Raw genomic sequence first — 23,851 nt, forward strand, 5'->3', positions numbered from 1 at the left:
ACAATTTTTTCTTCTCTTTCTTTTTTTATGTGATAAACAAGTCAATTGGCTATCGTAGTTGTTGTTGTTGGTCGTCATCATCGTTGTCGTAATAATTTTATTTGCCTTTCCCACACACTGACTGAAAAAAAACTTTACTCAGCAATTTTTTTTCGTCGCACATTTATTTAGCATTTTTATAGTGCAACTTTGTCACATTTATCGCTGGCTGCACCTCGCTGCTGCCGCCCAACAGCGGATGTGTCCCTCAGTGCTGAAGTCCATCCCAAGTATCTCATTCCTTGAACCATTCCCAAGTCTCTCTCTAGACCATCTTTAAGATAAGCATCATCTTGCAGAGACAGCAGCAGCTCAGCGGCAATGACTTGCAGAAGACGATGTAACGTAACGTTAGGGAAAAATTGAAGAGGAAAACCAAGACATAAGAGACATGAAACATTTTTCCATTGAATTTTTCGCTTGGCCAGCAGCAGCAATTTCCTCATTTGCTTATCAGCTCTCGAACTCGAATGGTCTGCGCTTGATTTCACTCACGCAGACTCATCAACTTTTAATTAGTTGTAATTTGTAAATTCAACGTCAAACGCAAAACCACAAGCGAGAGGGGGCGAGAGGGGTTCAAAAGGTCTTGAAGGGAACAAAGTTGCTTTGATGCTGCCGCGACTTCTTCAACTGTAGCTGTTGCTGCTGTTGCTGATGATGATGTTGCCGCTTTGTTGCCACACTGACAGATTGCTGATAAAGACTGTGTACACTCCCCCTTCCACTCCTCCCTCAACACCTCCGTATTTAAGCTCTAAGCGTAAACGCTTAAGCTGTCTCGCGGTGGCTTTTGGCTGGATTTTGGTTTGGTCGCATCCATCAAGCAAAGCTGTCAGCAGGAGGGCAACAGCCTAAAGGATTGCCCCCTGACAATCAAATTACCCCCCACGAAAATGTTTGTTGACAAAAAGAAGTTATCAATGCCAGACGTTAAATTGTGTTTGATTAATGACAAAACGCTTTGCTTTGCATTTAATTGTGAGGCAGAAACTAGATCAAAAGTTCTCGCACTAAAATTGATGGCCAATTTTATTGTTGAATTTGTCAACAAAACAATTCAAAACTTTATGTCTCCTTTTGTCGCTCTTTTTGGGCATTTTTAATTAGCATCTTAAACTGTGCTCAAACTTGTAAAACATACGAGCATTTTGTGTGCTAATCCAAAACAAACTTTACGACCTTATTTCTTTATAGAAAACATTATTTTTTGTTGCTCTCTTGCTTTTTTTTACTGTTCGATTTTTATTGCGAAACAACTTTGACAACAAGCTCTATAAATCCAGAGTCAGGGCACTTAATTAATTTCTGTAACAACGCAACGCAGAGAGAGAAAAAAAGTTCGAAACCAGGGTAAAAACTTTAAGAACAAAGGGTCATGCGAGTAGTTGTTGTTGTTGCAGGTCCTAGCCTAGTTGCACGTTAATTTCCAATTTGACGCAACAACAGCAGCAGCAACAGCAGCAGCAGGAGCAACAACGGCAGCAAAAAAACATTAATGTCATACAACGAGAAGAAAATCAGAGAGAGAGAGAGAGAGGAGCGAGAGACTAGGCGAAGACTGGCAACAACAGTAAAACTAACTGCAAACTTGCAGCAGTAAAAAATAGAAAAAAAAACACAAGACACAGAACAGAGAAGAGAACAAAATGCTGCAGGGAAGAGAGAGGCAAGAAGGCAGCGAGTGGCAGCAGGCAGTGTGGCAGTTGCAGTAACTGCCAATGCTTGCACCAGTTTCCCAGTTGTAGTTGAAACAGTTACCTGGGCGCTAAACAAAAAAATACAAAACACAAAAAAAAGAGGCGCACAACTAACCAAGTGAACCAAGAGATGTCGATGCTGTTGCTGTTGCTGTTGTTATTGTTGTTGTTGCTTCTGCTTCAGCTGGGATGCCAAGAAGGCAGCCAGTTGAACGCAGCTTCGCTTTAGAAAGTAGCCAAGGAAAGCCAAAGCAGCAGCTAAAACTAAATCTCAAACTGAAGCTGAAGCCAAACCCGTTGCCATCGTCGTCATCGTCATCGTTGTTGTCGTTGTCGTCATCGCCTTTGCGTGATGCAATTGCCAGCAACGCGCCAAAAGATTGAAAGCAACGACAGCCACGTAACTAGAACACTTGACGATGTTGCTCTGAATGTCTGTCTGTCTGTCCGTCCGTCTCTCTATCTGACTGTCTGTCAGTCGCTGTCGCTGTCTCTGCTCTGTGCATGCTGCTGCTGATGCAACAGCGGCAACTGTTGTTGCTGCTGCAGTCCCAGCTGTTGTTGCTGCTGCTGCTGCGACTGCTGCTGTTGGTGCTACGGTTGTTGCTGTTGTTGTTGCTAAGCCTGCTGCTGATGTTGCTCTTGTTGTTGCTGAGGTTACTGTTGTTGTTGCTGCTGTTGTTGTTGTTGCAATTACTGCTGCTTTAGTTGCTGTTGTTGTTGAGGTTGTTGCTGTTGTTGTTGACGAATCTTCTGCTGGTGTTGCTGCTGCTGTTGCTCTTGTTGTTGCTGCTGCTGTTGTTGCTGAGACTGCCGCTTCAGTTACTGTTGTAGCTAAGGCTGCTAATGCCGATGTTGTTGTTGGCGAGACTTCTACTGTTGTTGCTCTTGTTATTGCTGAGGCTGCTGCTGAGATTGCTGCTCAAGTTGCTGTTGTTGTTGTTGCTATTACTGCTGCTTCAGTTGCTGTTGTTGTTACTTGCTGCTGCTATTGCATCTTCTATTGCTGTTGCTTCTTGTTGCCGTCTCGCTTGTTGCTCCCTTGTTGCTGCTGCTGCTGTTGCTTGTGTCTCTGCTGCTGCTGTTGTTGTTGCTATTACTTTTGCTGCTGCTACTTTTACCAAACCCCGCAACAATTTCCAATTAAAGCAGCTGCTGCTGCAATTCGCTGTCGCCTTCTCAGTCGCAGTTGCAGTTGCTTTTGCTTTTGTGTCGCATTTGCGCAATCATACGGCAACTTCTGGGATGCATCATCCATCCAGCAGCCAGCAGCCAGCATATCGAAGTCAGCTCTTATGTAAGCAAGACATACTCAGACACACACACACACACACACAGTGCGACAGGAAGCCATCGGTAATGGTCTTAAAATACACACTTTATGCCCAGGCAACGTCTCCAATTAGAGTTTAGTTAATTGCGCCGCATTGCAAGTTGCTCATTTGATGCCATTCGGGGCGTTGCTTCAATTTGTATTGGGTTGGGGGGAGCAACTGCCCTCCAGAATGCCGCGCCCAGTCGGAAGCTAACGGTCTTTACTGCCCTCTCCCCGCCATCTGCCATCGAAGTGGCACGTCAACGTTCTAAACTAATTGATCATTAAGTCTATTTCCGCAGCGCAGCGCAGCGCAGAGTTGAGGTTGAATTTTCAAAGTAAGTCATAAAGTGCCAACATTTTATGACAACAACTAGAACAAGAGGCATGTTGCACGCGATCAGCTGCGGCAGTGGCAGCAACTATTGAAAGCACGCAAAACTCAACAACACAATGACGATGACAATGCTCGAATGATGACGTTCGCTTGGACAACAACAACAACAACTGGGTGGGGCAACATCGAAATGTATCTACGAGTAATACACTATTCTTTTTTTTTGTTGTTTTGTGAAGTTTTACGGCTTTTGAGAACAACAACAGCGCAGAGTCATAAAACACAAAATGTGCTGCATGAACAATCTATGGAAAGAACTCGCAACTGAGTAAAAATCGATTTGTGTTCTTCTTCCAGCGAAAGAACTTGCAGCAGACAGTCGATCATTATGCAGAAGGGAGCCCAAAAGAATTTCGTGTGGCTGTGGCAAGTGAAAGGGGCAAACAAGAAATCGAAATAGATGGAGGAGAGAGATTGTGAGATAGCGAGTGGGAAAGAGTTGGCTGCGATTAAGCAGAAAACGACGCAGCATTAAGATAAAAGAAACTCACATTTATCGAGCAAAGTGATGGGAAGTCAACTTTCAAAGCTGTAGCTAACAAATTCAAAGCTGAAGCTGACCCACTGCCCACATGCAAATGTGTGTGTGAGTGTGTGTGATGGACAGCAGACAGTCTGATGAGCTTGGGGCACTTGTGTGTTGCAGTTGCACGGTGCATGTTGCACGTTGTCTTTCATGTGCTGTGCACTCTTTATGCGTTGGCGTTGACTGCAGTCTGTCTGCCTGCCAGTCAATTTTCCGCTGCTAAGGCTGCTGTTGCTGCTGCAATGTTGTTGTTGTCTGGCCTTTTTTGGGCAACTTCCAAAAATAAAACGCGCATTCGATACGTTTTTTTTTGTTGTTGTTGTTGTCTGTAGTTCAAGCTGGTCCATTCTTTTGTTTACAACGGGGTGTAGCAAAGCCTAAACACATTTGGTTTTTGGGCTGCTTGCTTCATTTTGTTTTTGGTTGCAAGCACAACTTGCTACCTTTGGCTGCCGTTGTTGCTGCTTTGGCTGCTGTTGTTGCTGCTGCTTTGGCTGTGTCTTCTGCAAAGAACAAGCGATCTTAATTTACGTTAGCTCGTTAACTTGAATTACCGTTAGGCACAGGCACAAAACTCTCTTATGCCTCCCCCTTTTTTTTCTGTCTGTCCGTCTGTCTTTCTTTCTCCGTTCTCTGCTTGACTTCATTCTTGCTGCTTTGGCTGCTGCTGTTCTATTTTGTGTGTTGGCTGCAACCTTTTTTGGGCATTTACAACGCCTCTGCGCCTTTGTGGCTACTTCAGCCATCTAAGTGGAGGGCGCGTGAAAATGCCATTGTAACCCCCTCGAACATATCTATGTGTGTTTGTGTGTGTGTAGCTGAGCGCGGTAATCAACATTTTGTGGTCAACTCGGGTGCGCTCAAAAAAACACAAGAAGAGACACAAAAAACAACGAGCAAGAAAAACACAAAAGAAACGTAACGAAACGAAACGTAACAAAAGAAAAGTATTACCATTGGTTTCGCATGCTTTATTGCCAATTGGAAAGTTGCTGTTGACCAAGAACTCTAGAACCCAGAAAACCATTCATGTCTGCTTCTCAGTCTCTGGTTCAGTCTCATGTCTCTGGGTGCTAGAATGCTTTATGCGCCATTGTTTGTGTTAACTGTAATTGGCAAAAGAGAGAGAGAGAGGAGAGGAGAGTGCGAGGTAAATGCAGTTAGCACAATGCTTGACTTGGCTCTATGCAAAAGCCAATAAATATGGCCAAGGCAAACGCCGTTAAGCAATAAATTGTGTGAGCGACTGTTGGAAAAATTGATTTAATAACTGACCAATGAAGCGGCACATCATTAAACGTAAAAACGCGTCTAACTAATTGCATTCTTCCGCATACACGCCGATCAAAGCGACAGCTAATCAACTATCCAACTAACTAACTAACTAAACTGACTCTGACTAAAAGCCAACTACTTCTTTCTGTTCGCTGTCTGCGAGTTGCAGCAGCTAAAAATGTGTCTGGCAATCCATCAAGCGAGCTCAGCGATGAATTGAATGCCAACGCCATAATTTTGATGCAGTTGCAATGCTGAGAAATGTGAAGAAGGGGAGGAGGAGGAAAGCAGACCACCATCAAGTCAACTGCAGCAAGTCAATCAATTAGTCAACACACACACACTCACATACATACACATGTTGTTTACAGTTCTAATTCTAATTCTAGACACTGCCACGATGTCTGTTCAGATCGAGAGAGAATTTCGGAATCGGAATCGGGCGTGAATTATTTTTAAATGCATCGTCGGCGGCACGCTTAATGATTTCCTGTTAAATTATGCGGCATTGACTTTTAACTATGTAAATGGAAAAGTCTTGTGCGTTATTTTTATACACTGATGTTTTTCCTACACATTTTATGATCATCTGCTGCTTTTTCTGTTGTTGCTGCAAGTGCTGCGATCGTAAATTCGTTCGAACACACGAAAAAAGTGCTTCGAACTATGTTCAAGTCAAATGTTAAATGGCTTGGCATAAATCTGGCTGCAGCTTATGACTTGCGGAAAGTCTTTTGATATAGTTACAGCTCGACCTCATTGCGGCAACACACTAACCCACAAATAGCTATCAAACTTTACCCGCAATTTGGCTTAAAGTTGCTCAAAAGATGAGAGACACAAAAAAAAAGCAGAAAAAGAAATACATGTGGACTAATCAATAATTTCTCAGCTACTCAAAAACTCATTAAGTATTTTTGCTGCTTGAAATCTCGTGTTGAGCTGTGGTTAATCTCTGGCTGGGAAACAAAAAAGAAACTGAAATTTATTTTCGTGTTTGGCACTTTCGCTTGCGGCAGCCAAAAAAGAGCGACGAGAAATTAAAAGTGTAAAGCTGCTAATTTGCAGAGTGCCAAAATGTAGTAACTCGGGCTATCTGGCCATCAAGTTTTGTTGAAAAATTAATTAGCAACAAGGCTTACGACGACTCGTAAACTGGCCAAGAACAACTCGAAGTTGAGTTGAGTTAAATTCGAGTCGCGCCTTATGATTAATGATGTGACTTGGCGAGGTCAGAGCAAAGTAAACATTGACAGCACATCAAAATCAAGTCAGAGTCCCCAGCATCGGCAGGCATATAAAGTTGCCTGTTGGCCAGTTATCTGCGCACCAGATTTGATTAATTGCAATTGCCCACCCACAATCAACAGCTCGCTCGGTGTCCATAATTGCTGTGAAACATATACGAGCTCTTATGAAAACAGAGCACAGAGTTCTTGACTCACCGAATAAGGCATACACTAAAAAATGTACAAGTTTCATAAATCATTTGTGACTGCCAAATATATCATACGGTATCACAGCTCTTAGGTAGATTATTATTATATATATGTATATATAAAATTAACGTAGCACAGAGTTCTTGACTCACGAATACACTTAAAAACTGTGGTTTCAGATTTATGTTACAAAATTTCATAAATCAATCGTGACTATTAAATATATGTATAATATAGTATGTTAACATACGATATTAACTCTCTCTCTTATTAAAAAAAATAATATAGCACATAATTCTTGATACACCGAATCGGACATACTCTCAAAAGATGCAGTCCAAAATGTACTTCTCGAAATTTTGACAAATCTACCATCACTGTAGCGATATCAGTTCTCGAATACAATCGATATATCATCGTGATAAAAGAATCCCAAATTTTAATATATGGGCACACTGTTTTTATCTATTAACAATTCTGGCTGTGTGGCAGGCTATGCATTTTGTTGAGAGTCTAATTTGAAATACAAATTTAAATATACAAACTCAACCTATAGTGTTTTTATTAATAGAAAATCATAATCTAACTAATTATAATAGAGAAGTTAATAGTTAATAAATACATCATATACATAAATATCAAATAACATTTAAAACAAAAATTGCAGCAAATTATTATTGCAAGATTTCATCACTTAATAAATTGTTTTCTTCAGACAAGATTCCATAAATAAAATTAAAGTATATTAAAAATCATAGCTTTCTACTTAAGACCATATTAATCGCTAATTAATTTTGATAAATATTTCTCATAAAACTAGTCAGCCATTAAATTTCCACTCGACTGTTACAAAGTCAAGTTCCCAGCTAAAAGAAACAACTCATCAATGATCTCACCAAGCTCGTACATCTTCTCATAATTTCCCAAGCGTTTTTTTTTTTTACTCGTATCTACCTGAATCGAAGTGTTGCTTAAGGAGCGAAACTGCATGCCGCAAACAGAAAGTTGTTGAAGATACCTAATAATAATTTCTATGATGCGAGCTGTAAGCACTGCAAACTATTCATTTGCTAATGAATATAAATCGCGCAGTTAGTTTTGACCACGAAAAATTCATTTGCAAATTTATGATAACACATTTGTCAAGCTACAAAGAATAAGAATCGCGATGCGAGGGAGCAAGGGAGCGAGGGGGAATCAGAGTAAAGCCGCAACTGACCTGAATTTTTGGTTACGCTCGTGCCGGCAAACGCTTAACCTTGACACCAGCGGCGTTTGGGTTCCAGTTTTTTTGAGTTTGAGTTTGGGTTCGGGTTCGAGTTCGGGTTTGAGGTTGTGTTGGGGATCTCAGACATCGCTGTGAGCTCCGTTAAAGTCAAAAGTGAGTTTTGTCTTGTCGTTTTTCGGTGCGGGTTGCCGTTAGATTGAAGTAATAAAACCTTTTTTTCGTTGCTTTTTTGTGCAACTTTAGCTTTGCTTTTGCTCAGACAATTGCGTGGCATGACTCAAGCGAAATAAATTGCAAAATCTTTCGCAGCGCTTATGAAAAGTGCGGCATTTTTTTCTTATTTTATGATTTTGTTTGTTTTGCTCTTTGTTTGCCTTTGTCGTAGCACAACATTTTTTTTTATTATAGTTTTGCTGTGTCTGAAGAAACGTGAAGTTATTCTTTTTTTTTTATTATTATCCACGGCCTTTGTGCCAATAGAATAATATTAAATAGCTGGGCGCCCGCCACGCCCACGCCCACAACGCGGGAGACGAGATGAGAGTCCCCGAGAATAAATATTTAATAAGCTGCAAATGTAAGTGAGGCCAGGACAAAGGCAATAGCTGAGAGCCACTAAAGGCAAATTGCAAACTGAAGACTGAGACTCGGTTTCGAGTTGGGGGGTCGGAGTTTAGGTGGGGTGGAGCGACACATAAATTGCGGCCAATTACGGGATCGGCTTGTAGTATGGCTCTTTAAAAATGTATGTCAATTGGTCAATTTCCGTTCAATGCCCGCCTCCCGCCTCCCTCTTCCTCTCCCTCTCTTCGATATCGAGTGCAGGCCAATTAAATGTCATTAACCTGACGACAACGACGACGACGAAGACTATGACTCCAGCCATTAACTGAGCCAAATCATATAAAATATTTATAAGCAGACCGTAAATTTTCTGTGTGAGTGTGTGAGTGTGGCACGAGGCGCAGTTTGCAATTTAATTAGGCAAAGTGGCGCCTCGAGTTGGAGTTGGAGTTTGGGCTTTCATAAATGCAGCGAATGCAAAACGAAATAAGCACAATTATTGTCTAAATATCCGCTGGCTATTGACAGTTCAATCAACTCGAAGCGCAAGCTGCAAAATTGTAAATTGCCAATCGAGAGCACTGCGAGCTATATAATAGAAATTGCAAATCAAATATTACGTATACGACTATAGTACCAAATATCATGTTGCCTGCCAAAAAGCTACCCCATTGTTGTGTCAGCGATAAAACCAAACCAAACTAAAACGAAAAAAAAACGGGCAACAACAGCATGCCCAAAGGCGACGCTGACAACGACAACATGCGACAGGCGGCAGCAACACCTTTGGAGTGGCAATTTGTTGGCGCTGCCAAAGCCACATTGAACTGCGAGGGGGTAGAGACGTGACAGGGGCTGAATGCCCCGGTTTGGCGACTGAGCACTCAAAATGCCATATAAATGTTTGTTGCCATTGCTTTGGCTGTGGCTGCTGTTGTGTTGCTCCAACTTAAACCCGTTGGTGTTTGGCTCAAGTATGACTCAAGCAATCAATTGGCAGTCGAAGCGAGCAGCAGCTCCTGCTTCAAGAGTGCGAAATCAGCAATCGAGCATCTCAAGAATGACTTAACAGCGTGAAAAACTGCCAGCAGCAAAAACAAAGAGTGCGCGGAGAAAAATCAACAATAACAACAATAAAACAAAAAGTACGTTGAAATAGCAGCTAATAGCAACTGACTGGCTTTTGTTGCGCCTTTTGAGACGTGTTTTTTAGCATTTTCCAGTTCCGGCCGTAAAAGTATGAGTGAAAAAAGTGTCAAATGCATGTGCATCGAATGCAATAACTGTAATTTGTAGCTTGTACTTGCACAATTTTCATTGCATTTCATTTGCATTGCGCAAAATGGCATTGCGCATACGACCCGTCGACCGTCGACGCTAGCTAGCAGTTTGCCCATAAATTGTAACAAACTGTCGTTTGCATAAAATGCAATTGCTACAACTACAAATAAATGGCCAACTGATCTAACAGACAGAAATGCAAAAACGTCAATTTCAAATGCGTTTATTGAGTGCGCATAAATTTCAACAGCACGAAATTTGATTGAAAATTGATATACGACTATTATTTTACATATGAGAAAATTCAATCGGAATACATGTTGAAATACTGCTAAGGGGAGAACTGGGAACGTGGGAACTTTATTTATTTAGTTTAGTTGCCAATTCATAGAAAATAATTAGTTACATTTTGTCAACTATAATTACAATTTGCTTTGTCTTGTACATGAATATAGATAGTGTTTATTTTCTAATTATTTATAGATAGATTTCGCATTGTTAAACAAACAAAGGAGGGCAGCCACATCAAACGAATAAAGCCGATGTGTTCCCGCTTTTAATTAGACACACAAAATAAATTAAATTAACAAGTCTGAAAAGCAAACCAACACCGAAAAAAAAAATCACAATCTCTGTATATATTTCATTTATAATTGCTACAACCGCCAAAATGTTAAATTTGTTTATTTTTCTAGGAATATTTGTTTTTTTTTTTGTTTTTCGTTCGTTCGCCCGCTTGAACAATTTATTAGCAACCAAAAAATTGATTGATCTGCCCCAGAGCGAGTTGTCTGTGCCCCCACGGAGTTGGGCTGTTCGATTGTCCGGCTGTCTGGCTGTCTGTCCCATTGTCAGTCGAGGTTCAATCAAAATTTGTAATGAACAAGCCGGAAAAAATTAAACACACACCGAAAATATTCTCTATAGAGCTTTACGTTGTTAGTTGTTTGCTTTGCTTGCGGTGTTGTTGCCGTTGTTGTTAGTGTTGTTGGTGTTGTTGGTGTTTCATTATGCTGCTGGGCACTGTTTGCGGCTGCTGTTGTTGGTTGCTGTTGGACTATGCTCAGGCTCTATGCTGTGTGTTCGGTTCGCCTCTACATTTTAATGATACAATTTAAAATCAACGCAGACTCATGATTTTGCATATTTCGAGCATTAAACTTGCGGCCCCCGCGTATAGCCTGCTGCTGCTGCTGCTGATGCTGTTCTGATTCCATTTCTGCTGGCTGAACGCATAATTCAGGCACGGTTTTCAGTTTTTAACAGCAATCAATGTGCCCCCTTCCGAACGTCCAAAAACCAAGCAGCAGCAGCCACAGACGCCTGCTGTGATTTGACCAAAAAAACAAAAAAAATAAAGCTGACGGACCCGGCTCAAACTGGCCTGCTGCTGGTCGCTTGTTGGTTGGTTTGGCTCGTTGCTTGGTTGGTTGGTTGGTTGCCTGCCAAAGCTATCAAATAAATAACCGCGAGAGACCCGCAGCGTGTACGAAAATAAAAGAATGCCAAGCTTCTAATGCTGATGATGGTTTCTCTTCACTTCGCTGTGCACCCACCCCAAAAAAAAAAAAAAAAAGAGAAAGAGCCAGGGAAATTGTGGGAGAAGTGAGGGAAAACATTTTAGCTAAACGGCGCGCATTACTTTTAATTAAAAGCAATGCGAGGCAGCAACTGCACATGACTTGAACTTGAACTCGCACAACAAGCGGGCAGAGAAAAAGACATAGACACAGAGATACAGATACAGACATAGACAGAGATACAGATACACACACTCTCAGATACAGATACAAACGAAGCACGACAACGCTGTGTGTCTAATGCCAAGTCCAAGCCGCACATGATTACCCATAAGCTGACAACGCTCGTTCCACAGTTCGTTGCACAGCGCTTCACAGTTTGACTTTAATCAGTTTGCCACAGCAACAGAGCAACAGAGGACCGCAGCATGAGCTGACATTTGATGTTAATTTGCAGTGAGTGACATTGCGCATACGCAACGTTGTCTGTCAGCCGCTTAATTACAGCATACAAAATGCAATCATATACGCATAACTCTACGAAATTCTTTTTTATGCAATGCTTCATTAATTGATTGCTAAACAACCAGCCTCTCGATACTTCTTTTCCAGCTCAACCCACGCCCAATTCCAACCAAATAATTAGCATAAAGCACGTGCGACGTCGCTGACTTCGTGTACGCGCGCGCCTTCCTCATTTGTATGCCCAACTCGAGCTACCAGTTCGGCAGCTGTCTGTAGCCTGGCACTGCCATTGCCACTGCCTTGAGTTCGCCTCTTGGCTACCTGTTGGCAATCAGACGCAGAAGCAGGTGCGTAGAACGAAACGCCCCCAGAACTCGAACTCGAACTCGAGTGTTGGCTTTATGGAATTCTCTCATGCAATGCTTTGCACAATTTATTTTGCTTTGATTTATGCCCATGAATCACTGCGCTAATACCCTGTAAATGTAGAGCAAAGCTTTCAATCTAATTGCCCAGCAATAAGCACGATAGTTGTATCTCTCAGATACATTATCGCTCAAATGTAATACAAGTCGATTTCTAATATAGTTTATGACCCACACTCGAAGTAAAAACAGCTGTCATAATAACTACCTCATGAGGCTTTTGTTCTATATCTCTCCCTCTTCGTTGCATTATCTTAACTGCAGTCGAACACGATTTATGATGGGCAGAAAATCACTGCAGCTCAAACAACTGGCGCGCCTTTCTTCTGTTAGATACACTATCTTAACTGCATTATAACTTGAATTTCGAATGCATTCTCATAATCATTGAGATTGCATAAATACATATATATTTCTATTGAATCCATTCGCTGTCTATGCCTCAATAAAACTCGATTACTTTGGCATTAAAAATTTTCCGTAAATTCAAAGAGTTGCCAGCTACATTTATGTGTCAGATACAACATCTAAATGGCATCATTATGCGATTTCTTGCGCCTTCTAATGCGAATTTCATTTCATTTGCCAAGCACAGTCATATAATTCGCATTTCTTTGGCGCTTTATGGGGTATACTTCAATTCAGCTGTCATAACAGCAAATTTCTGCACTCTCCTCTCAGCTGCGTGTCAGATACATGTTCTCAATTAACATATCAGCTGGTTTAACTTGTGAACACAAATAAACTTGTAGCGCAGTGTCGAACACAGTTCGTTCTCTATATACATATATTGTTTATCGCCAGCTATCGGTTGCGGTTATTCTCGTTGTTGTTATTACTGCTACGTTATGTGGAGCAGGTTTTTCCATTTTCCATGCGGTCTGCGCATTTCACGCTTTTGCCAAATTGCCAACTTGACCGGCACAAAAGCCCAAGCAAAGGCATGAAAAGCGTTGCTTGTGTATAACATTTTATTTAATGCACATTTCGTTCACAATTTGTTGTTAATGAATGCAAGCGCAATGCTTGGTTAAACTTTCCACAGTTAGCCGCCACATCGTCCAGCTAGTTGCCACAGATTTTTCGCTGCAAATTGCGCCCACAAATGAGGTCAGGCAGCGCGCGTACAATGCGCCCCGTTACTCAGCTGCAATCCGCGTACTCTTGCCTCACGTGTTGACTTGTGAAAGTAAACGCCTTGCAGTCTCTCCTCCATCTCCTGCCTGTGCCCCACGGCAATGCACTGTCTTGGCTGCCGTTGCAGCTGTCTTGCAATTTTCGTGTGAGTCTGCAACTAACCTTCACATAAATTATTCCCATCAAAGGCAGCAGCAAAGCAGCAGGCAGCAAAAGCAAAGCAAAGCCAAAGCCATGTTGTAGCTGGCAGTTTAAGACATCGTGATAAGCTGCAAGATATTTATCTGGCTAGCAAATTACATGAGGCAACGCCTAGACAAGTGTACGAGAAAGAGAGAAAGAGAAAGAGGAGCAACGAGAGCCATGTGGCATGTTAAAGAAATGAGGTGTCGAAACTATTGTTAGGCGTTGCACATAGCACTCATACGCCCCGTGCGACGTGCGCTGCAATTGCAAGCAGCCTGTGTAAAAGGGCAGTCTAGCATTTAAAACCCAAATATTATCCAATCCAATGTGCTTAGCACTTTAAAAACTAATGAGGCGCATTTTATATGCTTTTAATTGGCAGGCTAAATTTATAGCAGATATTCACATATTCATCCATAATATATCATGAGGCCAAGCCCATTTATTTTGTGTTATTTTTGTAAATTTTATTATTTTCGATAGGCCCAAGAATCTACGGCAATCATTTCGATAACACTTGAATACAAAATGAGGGTCATTAATTTTATAACAAACTATGTTCGCCTGCGCCTTGTCGGGGCACACTTCAAGCCGAGAATCCAACAATCCGACGAGGCAGTCGCAATCGCAGTCAGAGTCACAGAATTGTAGTTGAAGTTGCCTGGCTGTCCGTCAACTTGGTTGCCATCGTTTTAAGCCAATGTCGCTGGCATAAGCCGCAGCCGAAGCAAAGCCAGGCAGTCAGTCAGTCAGTCTCTTGGTCCGTCTGTCAGTCAATCATAACCCGTTTCAGTTGCTTTTGAGTACAAATCAAACTCGTTATCGTACCAAAAAGATCTATGGGACCAATAAAATATACAGCGCACACAGACGCCTACCTTGCCATTGGCTCTCTAGACTCTTGCTGACTGTTGACTGCTTGCCTGGAAAAAAGCCAATGGAAAAAAATAAATAAAAAATCACAAAAAATTGTCAAGCTCTACGTGTTTGGCCATCAAAATGCTGCACGCCTCATCAGGCCGCAGTCGGCAACGGAGGCAATGAAGGCAGCAGCAACTAGAGGCAGTCCGATGGCAGCATTTTAATTGCAGTGCCAGCAAATGTCGTTTACATTTGAACTTCGAGGCAAGTCGTGGACGTCGTCGCTGAATCTTGTTGTTTTTTTTTGGGTCATGTCTGGCTAATCAGAGGGAGAGCTCGGAGCTTGGCAGCTGGCCAGCTTGGGGCAGCTGGGCGGCAGTTGTCACGCCCACAGGCATTTATCAGCAGCTCAGAGTTTTAGATGCCGCTTTTATTAAACATATTTTCCGCTATGAAGGAAACGTGAGCTTATGGTTTATGGCGACTTAATAAGCCACGGCCACAGCCTGTTGCCTGTTGCCTTTTGTTGCCTGTTGCTGGCCACGATTCGACGTCAACTAATGGCCAGACAAGAGAACTGAGAGACTAGAGTCGCATCTGTGGCAGCAACAGCAACAGCAACAGCGGCAGCACATTAGCCACAGCACCTAAGTGTTGTCTTGGCGACTGCGAGAATGCGGCATGATAAACAACCAAAAGCGTTTTAAACGGCTTCATTAATCTTATTCAGCGATGTGCGATGTGCTTGTCTATTAAAGCTTGTAATGCCAAGATCCTGCTGCTGATGAGCAGCAGCTGCTGCTGCTGTAGCAGCAATCAGCAGCAGTTTCAGCTTGAAATGTACTAACTGTCAGCTCGACGTCATTTTGGCATTTTATGAGACTCGGACTGAAGTTCTCGGCTGCCATTGTCAGCGAATGGATGGCACACACACAGCACACATTTTCTTTTGGCTAAAAATAACATAAATTTACGACTGTAAACAATCGGATTCGTTGCACACACATGAGGGGAAAACCGAGATGTTCGCTCTCTCACGTGACCATCTCTAATCTCTGTTTAATTACGTGCGCTCTCTGACAAAAGGGAGAAAACCGAAAAAAACGAGTTAAGTGTGATTTGCGTGACAGGATTAGCTGTCACGTGTCTATCTTTAGTGAATACCTTTGTCACGTGCTCATCGCTTGATTTGTATACGAGACGAGCTCTCACTCTCTCAGTGTGTCTCTCAGTCTCTAGACATGTGTCGAATCTGCAACTCTTTTATGCAACGTTCCCATCTCTTGTGCTTCTTCTCCTCATCCTGACTTTATCTCTTTGGCATGCCGCCTCATCATAAGCATGACAATTTCTTGACTCTGCTGCCTTTGCCTTATCATTTCATAATGAATTTGTTTTGTCAGCTAATAAATTATGAACATCACGCTCTATGTCTGCCCACAAGCAAAAGACAACCACAGCAAGCGAGGCACATCATAATCAGCATCCGCATCGACGGCAACATCGAGCATCATTGGGGTAAATGTTGTCCCAAAGATGCGAGACGGAGACGGAGATGCGAGATGTGAGAGACGCGAAACTGTTGCCAGGTTTATCGTGCGGCAACGTTGATTTAGTGAGCCCGCAGTTTGTTTAGTTATTAGCTTTTGCCCTTTGCGCAGAACAAATTGCATTTTGATTTATGTGCGCTGAATTAGTTTATCTCTGCAGAAAGAAAATACCAAGACACCAAGACACCGAGACACACACACATACAGGAAACGAGCGAGCGACAAGCAACAAGCTTGCCGCCCACATCAAAAGGGGAGGCAGACAGGAAATGACACCCATACTCTGTACTCTGGATAATGTTACGATGTAACTAACTACACATACATCATTATCAAACAGGCCTCGCCTGGCCACATCAAAGGGCATTTAAAATCCAAATTGGTAATTAAGTAAAACGCATAAACCACAAAGTGAGCTGGTCGATTATTTACACCCAGCTGAATGACACAGAGACAGGGACAGAGAGATTGCAACCGGGAAGAGGAACCACAGCAAAGTGTATTAAATAACCGCAAGCGAACGCTTCGACTTCAACACAGCAACAGCAACGGCAACGCCAGAAAAAACAACAACTCACCAATTGCGCAAAAGGGCCAACGACTTGAGGGCAACAAACAAACAAACAGAGGGAGAGAGAGGCAGAGAAATTGTAATTGAGTCGTCAGCCAATTGGTCTGTCGTCGAGAGGCCAGGAATACTTGCAACAACAACAACTGCTGACCAAATGCAGACTGCAGCAAAAAGCGAAGCTCATTATCGCCAAACAGCCAGTAAATATTTCAACTCTTTGCCAAGCCGCTTTGCTCCACATTTCGCCCGCAGTTTTGCAGGTTTTAGTTTTGGGCCATTTGCTCATTAGGGCTCGCGTTTGCAAACGGCAAACTCTCTGGAGGATTGGCCAAACTGGTCTCGCGACTGTCGCGCGAACCCTGCAAATTAATGCAATGCAAATTTAGTGTGCAGCGGCAAATGCTGCTGACATTGTCTGCTGACCCGATTCCCCATAGACACCTATTTGCGTGGCATACTTGCAACATGCGGCAACTGCGACAACTGGCGAACAAAAAAAAAAGAAGCTGCTCTTACTTAATTCGCATATGGCATTTTTTTAAAGCCTTTCTTTTGTGGCTTTGCCTTTGTCGATTTATGTTGCATAATCGGGCATGTTCTATGTCAAATTGACATTCAAATCGTTTGAGACTCGTTGCACAACGCAACACACAAAAGAGAAGCAGCCTTTGATGGGATTTCAATTCCAATCCGCATAAAGCCAGCAAGCCTGATTAACTTTCAGCAACAACGAAAAAAATTGGGATTTACCAGTTGCCATGTGCAACGAAAAAACATTTCAATTTTTTTTTTACCATTTACTAATCCGCATTCGAACTGCATTTATATGGTTCACTGCAGCGTATAGTTTTTTATTAGCCACATGGCATGGCATTTCTAATTAGTAATTATGTTAATTATAACGAGAAAATGAACAAGAGAACGTACGAACAACATTTATAAATTATGCAAATGTTGCTTTTAGAATTTTTGTCCCACATTTTGAGATGCGAGTCACTGAACTTGGCCACAAGAGCGAAAAATGGGTCAATCGAAAAGAAAACCTGTTGTGCCTTAGGGCACTTCGACTGCTGCTGTTGACAATCAAATTTAAATAATATGCTTATTAATGTGCAAATGAGGCGCAGGTTGATCCGAAACATTTGACACTTTTGACATGGCCATTGATTTGGCCCGCAAAAATGTTTTATGCTTCTCTAATGGGACAAGCTAATGGCCAACAGCAACAAGAGTTGTTCCCCAGAGAATGGAAACGTTTTGTGGCATAAATTTTATGAGTTACCAGACACCAGCGAGTGAAACGTCTGTTGACCAAAAGATAAAAGCCCTTTTGCCCTTGGCCATAAATTGGTGAGTTGTTGTTTTTGTTGTTGCTTATAATGCAGCATAAAGAGTGTGAAATTCAATGCAAAACACGAGTGGGGAGGAGGGAAGAACGATGTGTGAGCTGGTCATAAAATGATGACATTAAAAGCAGCTCAGCAATTTCATTGCCAGACGCTAATTGAAGTCATATCGCATATTAAGCATACGCCCCGTTGGCTGCCAGCCTGCTTTAAATATACATATGTATGTAGAGCGGGACAGTAGTGAGAGACAGGCAAATAAGTAAATTGGATTTACCCCACAACAGCAGCTGAAAAAGTAGAGGGTGTGAGGGAGGCAACTTTGCCTGATTGCCTCGTGATATTGGACTGGGACTTGGAACGGGCAAAGAAGGCAACGTCAATGTGGGAGTGGGAATGGAAATGGGAATGGGAATAGAAATGGGAATGGGAGCTAGGAGTCGCTTCTAAGCTGCACCTTCAGCTGTTGCCTATTGCTGCTGCTGCTGCTGCTACTTTTACAGCTCAGCTGACAATGTTGCCAATGTTGTACGGTAATTTTACATAAAAGCACATAAAGTGCAATGTTTGATCGTAAAACTTTTTTACGACATTTTTCCTGTACGCATATATAAAAATGCCGTCAGCACACAGAGAGAGAGAGAGAAAAGTCTACTCTGCTCCTCCGAGTATTTGGCTTTATCTGTTGTGCGTTTATATTATTTTTTTCCTTCCTCCTTTCTTGGAGCGCCATGAAAATTGTTTGCTCATATAAAATTTGTAACACGTGTGCGACAAAACAACGTTGAAGGCTTTTGGCTTTCGTCTTTCGCCTACTTTCCCATGCTAGGCATAGAAAATTTATGCTTTTGCCGGCAATATCTGGTTTATTGTTTGGCGGCAAGTGAAACACTTTGGAGAATTACTCACCAGCCGAAAAAAGCAGTTTTATTCTGTGCATACGATAATAAATGTCAATCAGCTAGAGCAGAGCTGAAGAGAGAAAAAGAAGTACTACTCTATGTAGACTAACTGGCAATTTTGTTGAAATCATTTTGTTGCATTTGCAATTGCAGCTTCCGTTACCTTGAGCTAGTACCGGTTTACTCGAGAACAGCCCACAACATTTAAGCACTCATAAAGTTAATGACATGCACAGCAGCCAGCTACAGCAACAGCAACAACAATCAACTGCAGAAACAACAACAGTAAAAAGCAAAAACGCCCACGCTTTCAACTGTTTTTTTTTCTTCTCTTCATAATGGACTTGAGCCTGGGACTGAGGCTGAAGCTGAATCTGAAGCTGAGGAAAAAGGCATTGTATCTGTCAGATGCAAATGCAGCTCAGCTCAGCTCAGTTCAGTTCAGCAATGTGCAACTGTGCCATTTTAGCCTTAGTAACTCAAAGCAGTCCATCAACATCATCATCATCGTCATCATCTTCGTCAGCATCAGCAGCAGCGCCTTTCTCATCATAGTCATTAAAAATAAAGTAATTTTCACGCATGTGCCTTGCCGAATAGAAAATAAAATGCATTTTCCGCAAACATGACGAATGAGCTGATTCTATTTTACAGTTTCACATGCCCCCGAGCTTCCCTCGCCTGGCGTTGCCTTGTGCCACATTAAGAAAGAAGAAAGATTTTTCTATAAAAATGTTCGCGTAATGCATGCAACTGAAACGCGCAAGTCACAAAAACTTGGCAGCGGGGGCAGCAAAAAAGTTCTTGTCTTGCAATCTTGCTCTTAAAATATGATGATAAAAACGCACATTAAATACTCTATTATATTTTTATATATTCTTGATAATAATTATTAAGTAAGAGAATAAAGTTGTGGGGGGAAATTGTAATAAAAATTGTAATTGTAAAATTGTAAAATTGTAATAAAAAGATTGCTTTGAACTTTCTTTAAATGTCTTCGCCATTAATTAACCGCATATTAAAGTCTTTATTTTTAGTTTGGCTTTGACAGCGTATTTGCCACTTATAGACATGTGTGTATGCGTACTTGCTTGCCACGCCTTGTGGCGTAAGTAACCCTGTGCATGGCCATGTGAAAAACGCAAGAAAAATAACATAAAGCTGGCAGCTTCGCCTGGCAGCCGAGTCACGCCCCCTCAAGTCAAGTTGTCCTAGACGTGGCTGCAACAGCAACTGCGACAGCATCAGCGACTGCTGCGGCGCACTTTAAGCGAATTTCATTTGTCTGCAGCGTCAACCACTTGACAATCACTCACGTGGCCCAGACCAGACCAGACCAGACCAGAATCCGAACAGCGTCAAAGTCAGATTGAGTCAGACCCCAGCCCAACAGAGTGGCAGGCAGCTTCCTGCAACACCGGCAGCCCTCCCTTCTCCTCCCTCTCCAACGCACACACACACGCGCAACTCCCTTGACGGCTTGTTTGGGTGCCTCGTTGCTGATGTTGTTGTTGTTGGCTCGTTGGTGTTAACAAGTTCCCATGCAGCCGCTTAAATATTAACGCACACACATCTGTCGCGGCTGTCGTCAACGTAGTCGGCAACTGTAAATAAATACTCATAGAGCACACACGAACTTGTGTGTCATTGCACTCCGCGAGTTGTTGCAGCTTTCGAGCGTGAGTGGAGAGAGGGAGGAGAGGAGAGAGGAGAGGTGTTTACCTGGTCAAGACACAAGTCAAATAAGTGAAATATTTGCTGCGGCAAAACCGCTACACAAATCATTAAAATCACCGAAATGCCAAGCGGAGGATAATTAACTGCAACTCAATCTCCAGAGAGAGTCGAAAGGTGGCAAGTGTGCTGCGTCAATGCAATTAGAGGCAACTCGGCCAGTTGTCCTGCCTCATTACGAGGAACTCCCTCCTGCAAAAAAAAAGACTGCAGCAAATATCGTTTGGCAGGCACAAGTGGGCGCCAAAGACACGTCGTCGACCGTGTTAATTGCTGCAAATGCCTGAGGCATGCAACACACAACAACTGCTTGTGGCGACGTACGTGTAGAATGCCTTTTGTGGCAGCAATTGTTTGTCATTGTGTTGTGCTGTGTGTGTTGCAACATTGGCATGCAAAATAATAAATAAATTCACATGTCTTCCAAATGCCTGCACATAATTGTTTCGGCCTCTGCGCTGTCTATAAAATTTGATTAGTTGCATAAAAGTCTCATGCTTCGCTCTCTTATCATTAGCTTGCCAGTTGTTTGGCCAAATAAATCATGCACAAAAAACACGAAACGAAACGAAACGAAGTCTGCTTCATTTTCCAGCTCATTTGACTGCCATTGCCAGAGCTTCACAGCTTCAATTTCATAGTCAAATCAAACATGAAGAGGAGGAAGGAAAAAAATACTCAAATAAATAGAGGAGAGAAAAAAGGTAAATCACTGCCCGACAAAATGTGTTGAAGCCTCCTCCTAAAAACTCGGCGTCGCATTTAATCATCATTAAATTGGAGTGGGGAAGGGTAGAGGGGAAAGAGGGAAGAGAGGGGAACTAAGGGCGGTAGTTGGCAATCCTTCTGGCAGGGCATACGCCCTGTGTGTGTGTGTGTGTGTTACACCTTTTGCCATTTGCACTTTTCGATGCTTTCACGTTTTTCATCATCATTACTACGAAGCTTCCCCCGTTTGCCTGCCATGCAAAAAGGCCTCTGCCTGCCATTTGCGACGAAAGTAATAAATAATTTCGTTTAGCCTGGGTGAGCGCTGGATGGCATCTTCAGGCCAAGAATTGGAGCAGACGCCATCATCATCCTCGTTGCTGCCAGATGTATGAGAATGTGCTAAAAGTTTGTTTGCTTTGGCTGCTAAACAGACGTCGACGACGACGATACTTCCGCAAATATCAAATGCTGCTTGGGCAGCACAGAAAGGAGAGGAGAAAGGCGAGGAGTGGAGTTTCGGTATTCATTGAAATATGACAAAATGCTGTTTGAGACATTTTCAGTTATTGATACGCCCGTCAGCAGGCGGCTAAAATGAATGCAGTCAAGCCAAGGAGTCAACTTTATGACATGACTCATGAGTGTGTGTTACTGTGTGTGTGTGTTAGTGTGTGTGTGTTAGTATGTGTGTGTCTGTACTTATTATTAATAAACCCAACACACACACAAAAAAAAGAGCGCAAAGAAAGTACTAAAATCCGCTTGAAATGCGAAAGCAAAGTTTGGGTTGCCTTCCACCATGTCAGATAAATAGCGAATAGCTTCGACTAAAGGCATGGGGCAGGATCAGGTTGTGTTTGCTGCGTCCCTAACACCACTGGCAAATGCCACACGCACTTTATCACAAATCAAGCCAAGTTTTTCCTTTTGCTTTTTTCGACCAAAAATCACGCCCCTAAAAAGAACTCCCCACTTTTGCTTTTGGGCTGGTGAGGTTGGTGATAAATTTGATGGCAAAAGAAATTATGAGGGTGTCGAGCTCTCTTTTGGGCGCTGCTGATGATGTCCTGTGCACATACAGGACCAAAAAGATATGACGCTATAAATATGCCAAAGCGATAAATATATGCTTAGTGTTCGTTGAGAGAGAGGGGGAGGGGAAAGACAAGGAGAGTTATGGCGGGGATGCACGCTCAAAAACCGATCAATGTCATATTTATCACATGTCTTAAGCTTGCGGTTGACTTGACGATTTGTCAGCTTAAAGTTTGGCCAATAACTTTTGTAAGAATTTTGCTGCGCGTTCGCAATCGTTTTATGACCAACGCGCAACACATATTAAAGTAATTTGTAAATGTTGTCATAAAAATGCGTTGCACAAAATGTAAATTGTTGGCAGTTGGCAGTTGCCAGTTGCTGTTGTGGGTGTGGCATGCAACGTCGTTGTGGCGCACTCTCTGGTGGCAAGTTGAACGAACTGCTGGTTGCAATTAAAATTACATGCAGTGGCATTCATAGCCTGCCTGTCAGAGCCACACATTCACATGCTCGTCGGATGATGAATTATGTACATTTATAGATTTTAATTGAGGCAAGTTTGCTGTTGCCATTGCGTTGCTGCTGCGTTGCCTCGTTGACAGAGTGACCAACTTAAAGACACATGTCTGACACATGTCAGTCACTTTTTGGTCTCCACAGACTGTCAGTCAGTCGTCCGACTTTCCATTAATTAGGCATAATATTTCATTAGCGTAATGAGCGCCTTGAGAGCGAGACAGAGAGAGAGGCGCCTCCCGTGAAATGTGCCAGCTGTGCGAAATATGAAGGCAGCACTAGCAAGCCACAAAGACAACGACAGCGACAACTCCAGCAGCAGCCAGAGAAACAACAACAGCAATGCTAGCGGCAAACTAATGAAAGCCTAAGCAAAAGCCATGCAAATCTCATAGCCACAACTATCATCAGGTAGTGAAACCTTCCCTTCCCCGTTCCCTTACCTTTTCCATGGCAACCACGGCGAGTATGCAAAATAATACAGAGCTCAACGTGTGTGCAGCAGGTTTACTGTCATGTGAAATGTGTGAAATGTTAACATGCCTCACTGCCGACTATTGCTGTTGTTGCCCTTTTTTGCCGTTGCCTCTTTCGCCGTTGCTTTTCATTATGCGAATGTACATTAATTATTTTGTAGTTGCCACAGTAGCTGCCACAAAAGGCTGACAGTTGCATATCATAGTGAAGTACTTTCTCACACACACTCACACACACAGAGACTCTGTCGAAAAAATGAAATGAATATGAAGAGCAGACTTAGATCTAAGCCTAGGATTAAATCTATTAGTGCAGCAGGAAACTGACTCCAACGTTTCGAGTACAAGCTGAACAAATACTTCCACCAAAGCCTATGATTAATTCTATTAGAATAATGAAACAGCTCGCTTTGTTATGAAAGTAGCTGCTGATGGAACTTCCTGCACTAAGAGAAAGAAGATAAAAATTAAATGCATTTAGAATTGTAATTACGGGAAAATAAGTAGAAAGTTCAAAAGAAATGTGGAGAAATACTAAATCAAAATTACTATAAGGAATAATAAAAAAAAAATTATCTAAATAAATACAAACATCAATCAAAAAAGTACAAATATATACTAGAAAATATACTTCAACGATATATTTTCT

At 42.3% G+C, this 23,851-nt stretch overlaps 1 protein-coding gene across 6 annotated transcripts in view; it reads left to right on the forward strand.

Annotated features, from left to right (window-relative positions):
• The window catches only part of LOC132786128 (band 4.1-like protein 4), a 64,958-nt gene that overhangs the window by 1,773 nt on the left and 39,334 nt on the right, over positions 1-23,851 (forward strand). The gene's annotated exons all lie outside the window — the stretch shown is intronic.

This window comes from Drosophila nasuta, chromosome 2R (assembly GCF_023558535.2).
Source record: "Drosophila nasuta strain 15112-1781.00 chromosome 2R, ASM2355853v1, whole genome shotgun sequence".
Taxonomy (NCBI): domain Eukaryota; kingdom Metazoa; phylum Arthropoda; class Insecta; order Diptera; family Drosophilidae; genus Drosophila; species Drosophila nasuta.